The sequence below is a fragment of the Antennarius striatus genome, chromosome 5 (genome assembly GCF_040054535.1).
Source record: "Antennarius striatus isolate MH-2024 chromosome 5, ASM4005453v1, whole genome shotgun sequence".
NCBI classification, from domain to species: Eukaryota; Metazoa; Chordata; class Actinopteri; order Lophiiformes; family Antennariidae; genus Antennarius; species Antennarius striatus.
The window spans coordinates 8212570-8226041 of NC_090780.1; the positions used below are offsets into that span (position 1 = coordinate 8212570).

At 40.0% G+C, this 13472-nt stretch overlaps 1 long non-coding RNA gene across 1 annotated transcript in view; it reads right to left on the reverse strand.

The window, feature by feature from the left end:
• Nucleotides 1–1860: 1860 nt before the first annotated feature.
• LOC137595111 (uncharacterized) overlaps nt 1861–13472 on the reverse strand; it is a 29968-nt gene continuing 18356 nt past the window's right edge. Inside the window, exons 2-5 of the long non-coding RNA XR_011035385.1 lie at nt 11102–11134; nt 4234–4288; nt 3385–3461; nt 1861–2271 (exon numbers count right to left, since the gene is read on the reverse strand). This is a non-coding gene — a long non-coding RNA (uncharacterized lncRNA). The remainder of the gene's footprint in view (nt 2272–3384; nt 3462–4233; nt 4289–11101; nt 11135–13472) is intronic.

Sequence of the window (13472 nt, forward strand, 5' to 3'; positions counted from 1 at the left end):
CTGCACAGGCGAATAAACAAACATTACTGATAAAAGACAAAATGGCTCAAATATTATAAGTAAAATTAATAAATTAAAAACATAAAATATGGATAAAAACAAAAGCATATAATCAGAACAATAAAAAAATAAGATAAAATAAGATGGGCGGCACAGTGGCGCAGTGGGTAGCACTGCCGCCTCACAACACGGCGGACCCGGGTTTGAGTCCCGCTCTGTGCGGAGTTCGCATGCTCTCCCCGTGTCTGCGTGGGTTCTCTCCGGGTTCTCCGGCTTCCTCCCACCTCCAAAAGCATGTGCTTCAGGTTGATTGGCTGGTCCCAAATTGCCCGTAGGAGTGAGTGTGTGTGTGAGTGGTTGTATGTCTTTGTGTGTGGCTCCGCGGTGCACTGGCGTCGTGCCCGGAGTGTCCCCTGCCTCACGCCCTATGCCACTGGGATAGGCTCCAGCTCCCCGTGACCCGCTGTGGCGGACATAGCGGTGGTCATATGAAAATGAAATGAAATGAATAAAATAAGATAAGACAAAATAAAATCCAGTGTCTATCTAGATGTTAAAAGCCAAGGAGAAGCGGTAGGTGTTCACACCTACTTTATGCAGGTGTGAATGTGAGATTCAACAATTGAAACTTCCATTTACTATGTGACAATACAGTCATACAAAATATTACTCAATGTTTACTTGTAAGTTTTACTTAGACTAGATGACATTTTAACTTTGACCACCACCAACACCATCGGTATGCCATAGTTTATTTTATTTTATTTTTTTAAATTCAATAACATGATTTTTCATTTCAATTTAAAAAGGCATCAAAAATAGCAAGCGAGGTGAATACACATTTACATGCATCTCTGGTTATTCCTGCCGGTCAGAGGGAACACAAGTCTAAGACTACAAACAAGTATTGATAATATCTTTCATTTACCTTCTGATCGGTCTGTCACCACTCCTCCCCCCTCTCAGCATTCACCATTTGTTTATTAATGAGGACTTTAACACAAACTCTACTATAAAACAACGGATTCTTTTGATCGATCGTCCTCGCCTTGTCGTACACCAATTCGCGGGTTCACCTTGTAAAAAAACAATATTTTTGTTTTTCATTGGACGAAAGGAGGTCATGACCCGAGTGCATATTTAATGATCGGGAGCGTTCGGGTCACTTCGGCTATTTCCGTCGGCATGTTTCGGCTAAATTCCGTCGGCATACGGAAATAGCGGAGCTATTTTCGCTAGCGCCGCTCGCTAGTGGAAGTACAGGCGCTAGCGCCGTTCGCTAGCAGAAATAGCGGCGCTAGCGCCGTTCGCAAGCGAAAAAGTTGTAAGTTTTAGCCTTTTTTCCGTAAAAATAAGAACGCCACTGTGGCTACACAGTCTGAAAACCTTGTAGCCAATCTGGAATTTACTTTGCCTATGGCGAAGTGGCGAACGGCTAGCGCAAGCCCAGGGTGATGTGTTTTAAATAAGCGGTGCTATTAATTTGATCGTTTCTTCTTGCGGCTCATCAGAGTTTAAGCACCTGCACAACAGCGCTGTATGTCGATCACATCATACGACGTTTAATTGATAATGCTAGAGTTGAATTAATGTCCTTGATTTGCTAATTGGTGATGTTATGTGTTCTTGCCTTCACAGTCTGAGGAGAGGAACATGTCTTTAATTTTTTGTATTATCACTGTTTTTTTTCTCGTTTTTTTAATGAATGAATCCTTAGTGTAATCACCATCTATTGTTGATATAGTCAGTGGGACTGTATTTGTTGGAACCACCTTAGCCACATCGGTAACTCTAGTCAGAGAGCAGGTGCCACACAGGAAACAGTTCAGATTTCTGGTATTTAATTAATAACTTGCAGTATTACAAAACAACTCGGTTTTTGTATGGGAAAACAGCCTTCGTAAATGATATTGGTAACCCCCCCTATTGCTAACTCACTACACATCCACAAAAACATTGTCTTGGACCCAACGGCTCATCTGAGCTGTCTTAAAAGGTGCATGACTAAAAATAAACATGGTAACGTAACAAAATGGAATTTACAACACAGTCTGTTAATGGCTTTCAACATTTTATTATCTCCCGGGTCCATTCTTTCTTGAATCCTCTGTTCTCATCAGATATCGTTTTCTTTTTTCCTTTGGGATCCATGGTCCATCACACGTCCGCTGGTTTGTTTACAACAGCCACCCGCCTGGCAAATTGTCGCGCTGCAATGTGCGTCGCAGGCTATGACGCAATCCTTCATTGACAGAATGTTGATCTGTAGGCCTAATGTAGTCATATTCAAAAAAGAATAAAACTACATATTCTTTCTTGAGTCTATATTAATTTTTACAAGTACTGAATATGACTAGGGGGGACTGCGCTTTGTGTGTTCTAACCACCTTATCCACAGCGGTAACTCCAGTCAGAGAGCAGGCGCCATACAGGGAACAGTTCAGATTTCTGGCATTTAATCAGTGACTTGCAGCGTCACAGAACTTAACTTTGTCAACGTCTCGGTTTTGTACAGGAAAACAGTCTCCGTAAATCATGTTGGAAACTCGCTCTATCGCTAACTCGCGGCACATACACGAAAACATTGTCTAGGACCCCACGGTGCACCTGAGCTGTCCTAAAAGGTGCCTGACTAAATTTGTAAACATCACAATAACGTTGATAATGTAACAGAAGGTAGGGAAGTTACAACAATAAGTTTTGTTTGCAAAGATTTTTAGCTATGAGTAGAATATCTATTTTTTTCTTTTGAGGATTATTTTTTCTTTTGTGATTAATCTCCAGGGAGCCGCAAGGGAGGTGCTAAAGAGCCGCAGGTTGCCGACACCCAGTCCAGTCTGTTTCAGATTAGATTAGTCAAGCGTGTTCTGATCCTCAGGTAGAACACACAGCAGAAAGATGAATGGGAAAGTAGACAGAATGTATGGGAAACATGGTGCTATATGCTTTTCTGCATAGCAATGTCCCCTGCGCAGTCAATGTCATTTTTTCTTAGAATAAAAAGAGACTGGGCGGCACTGTGGTGCAGTGGTTAGCGCTGTTGCCTCACAACACGGCGGGTCTGGGTTCAGGTCCCGCTCTGTGCGGAGTTTGCATTCTCTCCCCGTGTCCGCGTGGGTTCTCTCCGGGTTCTCTGGCTTCCTCCCACCTCCAAAAGCATGCACTTCAGGTTGATTGGCCGGTGCCAAATTGCCTGTAGGAGTGAATGTGTGTGTGCGTGTTTGTATGTCTTTGTACGTGGCTCCGCGGTGCACTGGCGTCGTGCCCGGAGTGTCCCCCGCCTCACGCCCTATGCCTGCTGGGATAGGCTCCAGCTCCCCGTGACCCGCTACGACGGATACAGCGGCGGTATGAAAGTAAAGGAATGAATGAATACAGACTTACTGCAGTAGGTTTGGATGCATGACAGCATGAACTATTTCCTTTTGGCTTCCACATGTCTCTTCTCCTGACGAATTGCACTGGGAGAAAAGAAGGAATGTTTCAATTGAAACAAGGGCAGAATGGAACTTTTGGAACAATCATATAAGAAGATGCACACATCCACAATACATTACAAGCCACTTGGAAAATGTAATGTCTAATGGATAGTGTCTGGAAGGTACAGGAATTATTTTATCTTTTCAGTTTCTCTTCTTTACAAATAGTATTTTATTTTCCTCTTCACACCCTCAAACTATTTTCAATATACTTTTCTTGTATTTCCTCCCAACTTCTCATTTCTCTCTTTTTCTTCACTTCATTTACTTTTTAGGCTGTCCAATCCTTCTCCATATAATTTTCAGTCAGTTTATCATTTATGACATCTTTAATGGAAAGTTATGCAAAATCTGTTAATAATACAAATCTAGAGTGTTGTATAGTCTAACACTACATCAGGTGAAGGACTCTAAACATCAAAGTCTATGGTTCAGGCTCCAGTCTCTGGCTAGTTTTAGGAAGCAACAAAACTTTGGAAATGGAAAAATATATGGAAATAGCACACTTTTGTTTAAACAAACCCTACACTATGTATCAACAGTTGTATTTAAACATATCTTGGAGACAGGGCTTCATTAGTGGTACTTTGTTACCAAATGTAAAAACAAAAATGTTAAATATATTGTACTTACATGCTATCAAAGATAAAGATTGTTGTCAGTTGAGGAAGTTGATAGTCTTTTATTTATAATATAATTCTGCAAAAGACATGTCAGTCTAAAAGTAATAAGAAAATTGAGCAAAGGAAACCACCTGTTATCATTATCAGTGTTTGTGTGTTCGTCCGTCCGTCCACCAAATATCTTCACTGCAGATAGAAAGATGAAAGAAAAAGCACATCACTCAGGCGGCAAAGGGGATGAAAATGAGATGATGCTCTTGACCTTGAGAAAACTAGGTCAAGGTCAAATTTCAACTTTTGTAAATTTTTTGCACATATCACAGGAACCGGATAAGATAGAAAGATGAAACAACAAGCAAATATACTCAGGGAGGCCAGGGGATGAAGATTAGATCACAATCTTGACCTTGAAAAACCAGATGAAGGTAAAATTTTCACTTTTATACCTTTTTAGGTACACATCTCTGACCTGATGAGATATAATCACAAGACAAAGAGCAACATTTCCAGGAAGCCAGAGGCACAAAAATGTGATGATGAAGTTCACCTTTGGAAAACTAGGTCAATGTCATACTCGATAGTACAATATAAAATTCATTGCTGCGACCATTATGAAAGTAGGTCAGGGTAAAATTTTGAATTGCTTCATCTGTGTTACCAGCTGAGCACAGTTCAGACAGCTGACCTGTTTCTAATGTGGGGGCAGGAGGATATCTGTGAGCAATTTGCATTCTTGTCATTGAGATCTGACAATTTTCCGCCACAGTGCAAATGTAAAAAAATAAAAAAAAATGAAGAAGGTGAAAATAAAAAAGAGGTGTGGACTTTCCAAAGTCGAACAAACTGCTTCATTAACATAGCCCGATTTGTTTTTGAAAAATGCAATGTGTGCTGAGGTGACACCTCTTGGCTAAATGAGCCCTGACAGGTTCTCAGAGATGCCAGAACAAAGCACTCATAAAAGGGAGTGGAAAACTAACCTCAGGAAACTTTTCACCCAGAGCAGATATTCATGTAGTTTAATGCAGTGTGTGTTGCTCAGTCAAGTGTTGTGTGGGCTATTTTATTTGGGGTTTAATAGCGGACAAGCTAATAATTGTGCACATGTGAAGGGCTTAAATGTGGTCTTCTTTTATTGTGCTTCATCAAGCACACATGATAAGCTCCCCTATGATGAAATTTCATATCTCGTCCATCAGAATACTCATAATCAAACCTTTGCTGCATAAATGAGCATCTTTTCCACTGGCATTGCTAAGGCTTCTTTTTGTCTCTGAGTTTCGAGCAGACTTTACAGGCTGCCTTCCCAGACAGAATCTGAAACAGTCGGTAGCTGAGCCTCCGACCAAGGGATTACTGTCTAACTCTATCCTTCAAAAGGCTTTCTCACCTACCCCTCCTTTCTTTTCAGTGCCTTCAGCTACATTTTCGCCACTAATGTTTTTCTGTCTGGGTGCCCAGTTCTTTTTCTCACTCTTCTGTCTGTGTAAAGTCTTTCCAGGTTATTGGATTTACAAGTCTATGAATGTCACCCAGCCATGTATTTACTAGAGGTGCCCACTTGCAAACTGTAGTGTTCATCTTTGTATGTGTGTATGCACATATTCCAAGTTTCATGCCAAAACTTAGTTTGCCCCCTCATTGCACAAAGGTATGCAATTATCGCTTAAAGTAGGATAATTGCATATATAAGTGACCTGCACTTACACTCCTCCTGGCTTTTAGGAAAGTAGTGTCAGGTCATGTGGGTCATATGGTTATCTCTCTTCCTCTCTCTCTCCCTCTCTTTGTCTGTCTCTCTAACAATCTTTCAGTCTTTCAGTTCTCCATTTGAATCTTTTTGAATCTGCTGTCATCCCACTCTCTGGAAATAAAGCAACTGCAAACCTTGGGGAAGAAAATTACAGACTCAGTGTGCAAATACTGTGTCACGTTGACAATGCAAAACTAGACACTTTAAAAAATTACATGAAAGGACATTTATATTTTAAAGAACAGTTCTTCACAATTAACATCTTTACTTAATACTTTCAAATCCTCATAGCTAAGGGTTTACAGAAACTAAATACTGCTTTGAATACTGGGTTTGTAATGTATATTAATTGATAAATTTACATTAATTAATGAATTGGTTAATGTTAAACCTATTCAGATGTTTGTTCATGGAATCTACTGTTGTGTTTAACATAATGCCAGACTAAACCATTTACGTCGTTCTAGCAGAGATGATTTCTGACATATACAAAATAATAGTAATGAAAATGCTTGTTCTTCTTGGGATTTACCTGCAAAGCAAATAAAAAGAGTCTCATTCTGTAGAGATAATTATAAGTCATGTTAATCTGATTGTGTACCTTTCTCACTCATCACATTCAACCCAAAATGTCTTTCAGCAGTAAAGGAAACTTCAGATTTACAGTGTATGTTGATGCTGCCTGCCAACAATATTTAATACTTCTTATCAGGATTGTTTATTATCTTCAGGGTCCTGTTTTTCGTATTTCCAACCATGTTTCAACGTGCCAAGGAAGAATGTTGTTTCTTCTAACATGTTTTACAATTTAAATGTGTAATTACACACTTCGCAGGATCCCGTAGCTGGGGGCAAAATTACTGCAATTTTCCTTGACGAGAAATCCTTTGATATTACCAAAGGCTAAGAAAGTTGTGATACACCCTGGTGCAATATTTATTCCCCTATCATGCTTGTAAACCATTCTGTAGTGTACATTGATTGTATTTTTGGCAGTACATTGCAGTCCATCAACATCTTTTGTTTTCACATGATGGATCTGTCCTGCTCCTGTTGACACAGTAAGAAACAATCTGACATTGTTGCAACAATAGTTTTGTCAGATGTGTGACTTTTATAAGAATTATTTCATGCTAAATCTTTTATTGATTTCTTAAGGACCCTAGATTGAGCATTAATCTGATGTACTTTTTTTTTTCATATCTCAAATGCACCCTAGTTTCATTTTGCTGATAACCAGCAAAATGAAACTGTTACTCATACTACCAATCTGTGGTCAATGTTATGGTTGTACAACAGTTTGAGTATAGCTAAGTGTTATTTGGCAAGCAGTTAGCTCGGCAAATTTATTTGTATGCTTTCAAAAATGAGGGGGACTTGATTGTCTTGGGAAAGGGGGCAAGGTACTCATATTGGTTTGCAACGACAACTTAAGCTCCTTAGATGTTCCATGAAGACGTTATGCAGTGGTTGCTCAGTGCCCCAAAACAGGCTTATGTGGGGCCCCTTTTCGCTATGACAGCTGGATATGGTTAATTTGAATGCCTCCTGACACTTCCTGAAAAAAAAAAAAAAAAGGACAAACAAGGCCGGAATGTTTTTTTTTTCCTGGGGCCCTGCCAAATTCTAGGATTGCTATTGTGGGAAACATAATTTGGAGTTTGGTTTCTGTACGAAGGTAAATACTGTATAATATGCAAATTCTGTTTGGTTTCCACCAGCTCCTGACTGATACATGCAGCACTTGGGTTCCTAAATACAAATCTATGTTCACCAATGGCTAGCTTATTTGTTGTTAGGTGCGTAACCAATGCCGTACAGATGATTATATTGTTTAGAAAAAAACAACTGTAAAACCAAAGAGTAAACCAAAACAGGATAACAATGATGTGAAGGGTATCCAAAAGCTGTTGAGTCGATCCACTGGACGTTAAAGTTCTTGAAGACGTTTCGTCTCTCATCCAAGAGACTTCTTCACTTCTTCACTTCTTCACTTCTTCTCTTCTTCAGGAACTGAAGAAGTCTCTTGCATGAGAGACGAAACGTCTTCAAGAACTTTCCTAACGTCCAGTGGATCGACTCAACAGCTTTTGGATAACCATGACCTGAATGACTGAGATGTGACGGGTATTAAAACACACACTCTGAAGCCACTAGCAGAGTGAAAATTATAATCCTTATAACGGTAAAAGAGTAAGTCGAGGGAACCTAAAGTATAAAGAATCTAATTCAGATTGCTAACTTCAATTAATACGTAAACTTCATTACTACAGCACCCTATAATCTGCTACATCTGAATATTTCCCCTGACCCTCAACCTCATCCTCTATCATTTTCTTCTCCTGAGTCTTCACGTACAGACTGGAAGAAGTCACCTTTTGCTTTACTGCCCATCTTATCAGTTCACTTTTCTAGTTTTATCTACTTTAGACCTGTTTAGTTGTTCACTTAATAAGTTTAGGTGGACTATACAGCTAGCATCCATTGTAGATTACATCTTGACATCTTTACAACTGTTGTGTACGGCTGTTATGTTGATCGCTTCTGTGTGTAAATCTTTCTGCGAAATTGTTCACAAACATACATAAGCCATCACCCAAAACCCAATGGTCTGATAAATATTTTTACTCCATAGCCCACTACACACTGTATCTCCGTTCTTACTAACAAAACACACCAGTGGCAGCAGCTGTCTCAAATGCAGCTTCACTGCATTTGGTACGAGTTTCTGGAATTGTCAAATAGCTTCTTGCACCTCTTTCTGTCATCATGAACAAGGTAAGAATTCAAAAGTTTTACTTGGGAAGCCAAGATGTTTTCTAAAGTTTGGACCCGTCGATTACCAAACCCCTTCCTTGGTCACCCCCACTCCTCCCACCTCCACATCCTCCTGTCTGCTTTCCCAGACAGCCTTATTAGCATGTCTACTGCTCTTAGCTGCCGCAGGTTTGGAAATGATAAACAGATTTTGTCTAAGAGTTAACTTAACATAAACCAAGGCTTTTCTCAGATTGTGTCAAGTATACGCTGTTAAGAATTAAAGTCTAAACTAAAATGAAAGGAAAGGTGCACAAAACTGTGGTGAGACCAGCTGGAGGTAGCAGAGATGAAGATGCTGAGGTTCTCTTTGGGAGTGACCAGGATGGATCTCCCCATCTATATATTTGAATAAGCTCACTTGAAAACCTCATACTGTCACTCTTCCATCTACCCAGAAGTTCGGGCCACTAGCCGAGTTAGCTCTGGTCTTCACATCTGTCCATGTCTCTCACTTATGAAACCGTTTTGGCTTCGTCAGAAGCCAATATTCTTTATATTCTTTGATTGTGACGGACCTCAAGATGTCATATGGAGATACTTTATTTACCAGGACCAAACTCAGAAAGCTGGCATCTATCCGGATGGCTGGACCGTAACCCCGAAGTGGCCTTTGTCCTCGAGTTTGTCTGTCCCACACACACGGAGCCGTTACGACTTTGTCAGACACGGCAGTTTGTTTTCTTGTGACAGCAAAGAGAAAAAAGATAACAAAGTCTGATATTATTGTTTAATTGTGGAATTTCCATGGATTTCCGCTAGTAAGATCAGGAATGAGTACATCAGAGGGACAGCACATGTTAGAGGTTTTGGAGATAAAATCAGAGAGGCCAGACTGAGATGGTTTGGACATGTCCAGAGGAGAGATAGTGAATATATTGGTAGAAGGATGCTGAGTTTTGAACTGCCAGGAAGGAGGCCTAGAGGAAGACCGAAGAAGAGATTTATGGATGTAGTGAAAGAGGACATGAAGGTAGTTGGTGTGAGAGAAGAGGATGCAGAAAACAGAGTTAGATGGAGGCAACTGTTTTGTCGAAGAAACTCTACAGTGCTTCACATTGAACCTGATACTAATGTATTAATGTCAACAATACTTGATAGCTTTAGATTTAAGAGATCTTAACAGTGCTTGATGTAGAGTTAATGTGATTGTCCTGCTTCTTACCAGGAGAGGCATCAATAACATTCATCAAAAACATTATGAAACACAGAGTTTCATTTCAGTTTATTTACATTGTTTGAAATTAAATTTCTAATTGAGATCAAGCCTGGACTGAATTTACAAGCAAGGTTTGCTGTGTGTGACTAGTGTGTGTGTCAATACAGTGTATGTGGTTTAAACCACATACACTGTATTGAATAATTGAGTCCCCATTCATTGAGCAACAAGGGTTCAGGTAGTAAATAGTGCCATCTACTGGTGGCAGGGGTGTTTTTGTCACAGATCTCATAACTCCTGCATGTTAGTGTTTTTTTTTTTTTACTGCCATGTTACTTCATAGGTAGAAGTTTCACACTCAGTGCCGGAATAGCAAAAATTAGATTTATACTTTCTACTGTCTTTCACAGACTTCTTTCTACATTGTAAGTGGAAATATACAGTTGTAATTGTATACATAATAATTCACAGGCAAGAAACATTACCATACATTTACATCATGATATACTGTATTGCATATAATATAATGCATTAGATAATAAAATGTTTGCGGAGACTGAACTGAAAATTTTAGGACACTCACATTTTAAATAGGTTTTTTTTCTATGAATATTTTATTGTCATTTAATCCACACTTTCCTTTTGATATGCAGCAAGTGGATGGTGGCTCCACCTGCAATAATGACTCCAGTGTGCCCTTGTGTAAGGGTGAGGCTATGGGCACAATTGTTTCAGACGGTTTAGTCACATCAAGGGATCCGGAGACCGAGACTCAAACGATGGGAGAGGTGCTTCTTCTTCTTTTGAGCCATGGACTACAGTCAGCATCTGGCCATAGGGAACTCTGACACAGCATGACACAACAAGAACTTCCAAAAAGTCTTCCATTTTCCCAGCTCCCAATAAAATATGCTACAGAGAATCTGTTTCCATCTAAAGATTTACTCTCAAATGCATTTAAAATAGAACACTTTTGCAGGCAGTTTGGCCAGTAGTTGAGAGAGGACATATCATAGAACCTGGGAAAATCTGCCTTTTAAAATGCAAGACTGGGATTTGGGACAATTCAGTTCCTGGAACAACTGAGACACTGACACTCAATCAGGGAAATCACTTCAGCCCATCACATGCTCACACAGGCACTAGATCAGAATGACATTAAATGAAGAAAATGTAAACATTTATCGTCTTCAAAAACTGGACTAGCTTTTTGTTTTGAATGTTGTTAAGTATTGCATGCTGTCCTTGATAATAGAAATAATATCTGTACCTTTCTGCTGTCTTTCACTGGAGCTTTTTTATACTGAAAGAGAAAGAGCAGAGTATCACAAATCTAAAAGTGGGAAACATTCATCACCATAGATTTGCATTACAAAATATTATAATATATCACATACTGACAACTAGGCTCTTGAACATATCACAGTATCTTTGGAACCTCATTTCATTGGTTCATTTCTGAAGCAAGCACTTTACTGACATTTCATTGAGCCAAAATCTACAGTGTAACATTTTCTATGCAACATATCTTGTCCAGTCAGTTAAAAAAGGTTGATTCTTCTTCTTCTTCCTCCGCTGAATCGCCGGCCATTAACCTAGAGGCCATGGGTGACAGAACAAAGGTTAAACAGCGGATTCCGGTGCTGCGGTTCTGGTTTCACAATTGCAGCCTTGTGAGCTTCCAATTCCCCCGCTGAATTGCTGGCCATCAACCCAGAGGCCACGGGTGATGGAACAAAGGTTGTACAGGTGACAGACACACAATGCATGGATAATGTTAATAATAGTTTGGTGGAGGCTGAAGGGACCAGGGAGACTGCTGCAAAAGTGGTAGTCTCTGCTGGAGAGACAAGATGAGGATGATATATTAATGGATGAAGGATTATTTAAATTAGCTTCTAAAAGAAAAAACACTGATACAAGAAAGAGCAAGTGAAAAATAATAGGTAAGGAAACACTGGAGACAGACCTTCCATGTTTTCCATGTTGAAAGATCTTCCATGTTTTTATCAGAATGTTTTTTGAATCTAGGGACTTTGGTCCAAGAACAGACCACAGGATTTTAAAATCACTCCATTTGATCTTAAAGGAACCTGTTATCAGAGGACTTTTTAATATAAGAACTATTGCAGGAGCATCAGTGGAGTCCAAATTCATCACGGCTAGAATCTCCACTGTTGGATGTGTGGTGGAGATTTGTGGACCCACCCTGGATGACGCAGCTGCTCTGTCCTCTGCTGTGGGAGTGACCTCAGTGACATTCATCAAAAGCCTGTTGAGGAGCTCACCCCCCAGCAACTGACTTTGATAGATTTTTATTGTACAGGCCTTTTAGACCCAAATGACGCTGATCCCTTCCCCGTAGAGAATTTTTCTCTTTGCTCTAACGACTCTGTGTCATGTATAAATTGATGGTAAAGATTTTAAACAACGATAAACTTAAAGATCAGGTTGACACACTATGAAGGGTTCAAATTGGTCTGGCGATGGATTTGAGCCCTTCCTGGGAGTCTTTCTACAAGCTACTGTTAACAAAGAAGGTCGGGGATCTCCAATGGAGGATTTTACATGGCACTGTGGCCATCAACAGTTTTATTACATTTTTGAATCCAAATTTGTCAGAAAATTGTCTGTTCTGTTCTCTCAGAGAAACTGTTTTTTTACTGCTTCCTAGACTGCCAGAGACTCGACAATCTGTTTCTGTTTTTAGAGAGAACATTTCCCTCATTTGGTTGTGTTTTTGACAAACAGGTATACATTATTAGTTTGAAATGTAGGAAGAATCAAAAAAAAGGATTGGCAGATTCTAAACTTTCTTCTAGGGCAAGCACATTTATCTAAGTAGGAGGAAAAAGGTTGAAGGTTCGTCTGACTGCAGTGCAAAAACCATTTTGAGAAGAATGTGTCAAGCAAAAATCAGAATCGATTTTAACTATTTCAGAGCCATGAAAGATTTAGACACTTTAATGAACTTATGGTGTATCAGAGGTATCTTATGTTCTGTGTTGAGTGAGGAACTTTAATTCACGTATATTTTGCTTATGTTCCCACATATTATATTATTGGTTTTTGAAATGTGAGTTCCTGTTTGAATGAATCTCTTGGATTCTGTTCGACTTTTAGGAATAAACATGACTTTAAAAGTTCAATCAAAATTGTCTTCTTCTTTGTCTTCTTCTTCTGGGTGCCCAGGCTGTGAGCTCCCTGCTGGACATCCAGTCCACCAGGGTGGCTCAGAAGGTGCTACAACTGTGGAGGCAAAGACTCTCCGGGAATGAGAGAAGCCTCCTCCTGGACTATAGTACAGGGACTGTTCCTAACAATAAATTAAATTTCTAAAGTAAAATGGTTTGCCTCCATTCTATCATGGTGTTTTTAAGTCATGGGCCCTATTTAAAAGCAGCCCAGGAAAAAGGTCTGACTCTCTGTTCTGGTTACTGAAGGAACCACTAGTGCATGGAGCCAGGCTGGATGTCTGCAGTGGAGCCACACCTGGGCTGTCTGCAGCGCTTTGCAGAACCAGGACCATGACCCTCCAGCAGCTGGTGGACAACGCCGGGCCAGCGTTGGCGGATGCCCAGGCTGTGAGCTCCCTGCTGAACATCCAGTCCACCAGGGTGGCTCAGAGGGTGCTACAACTG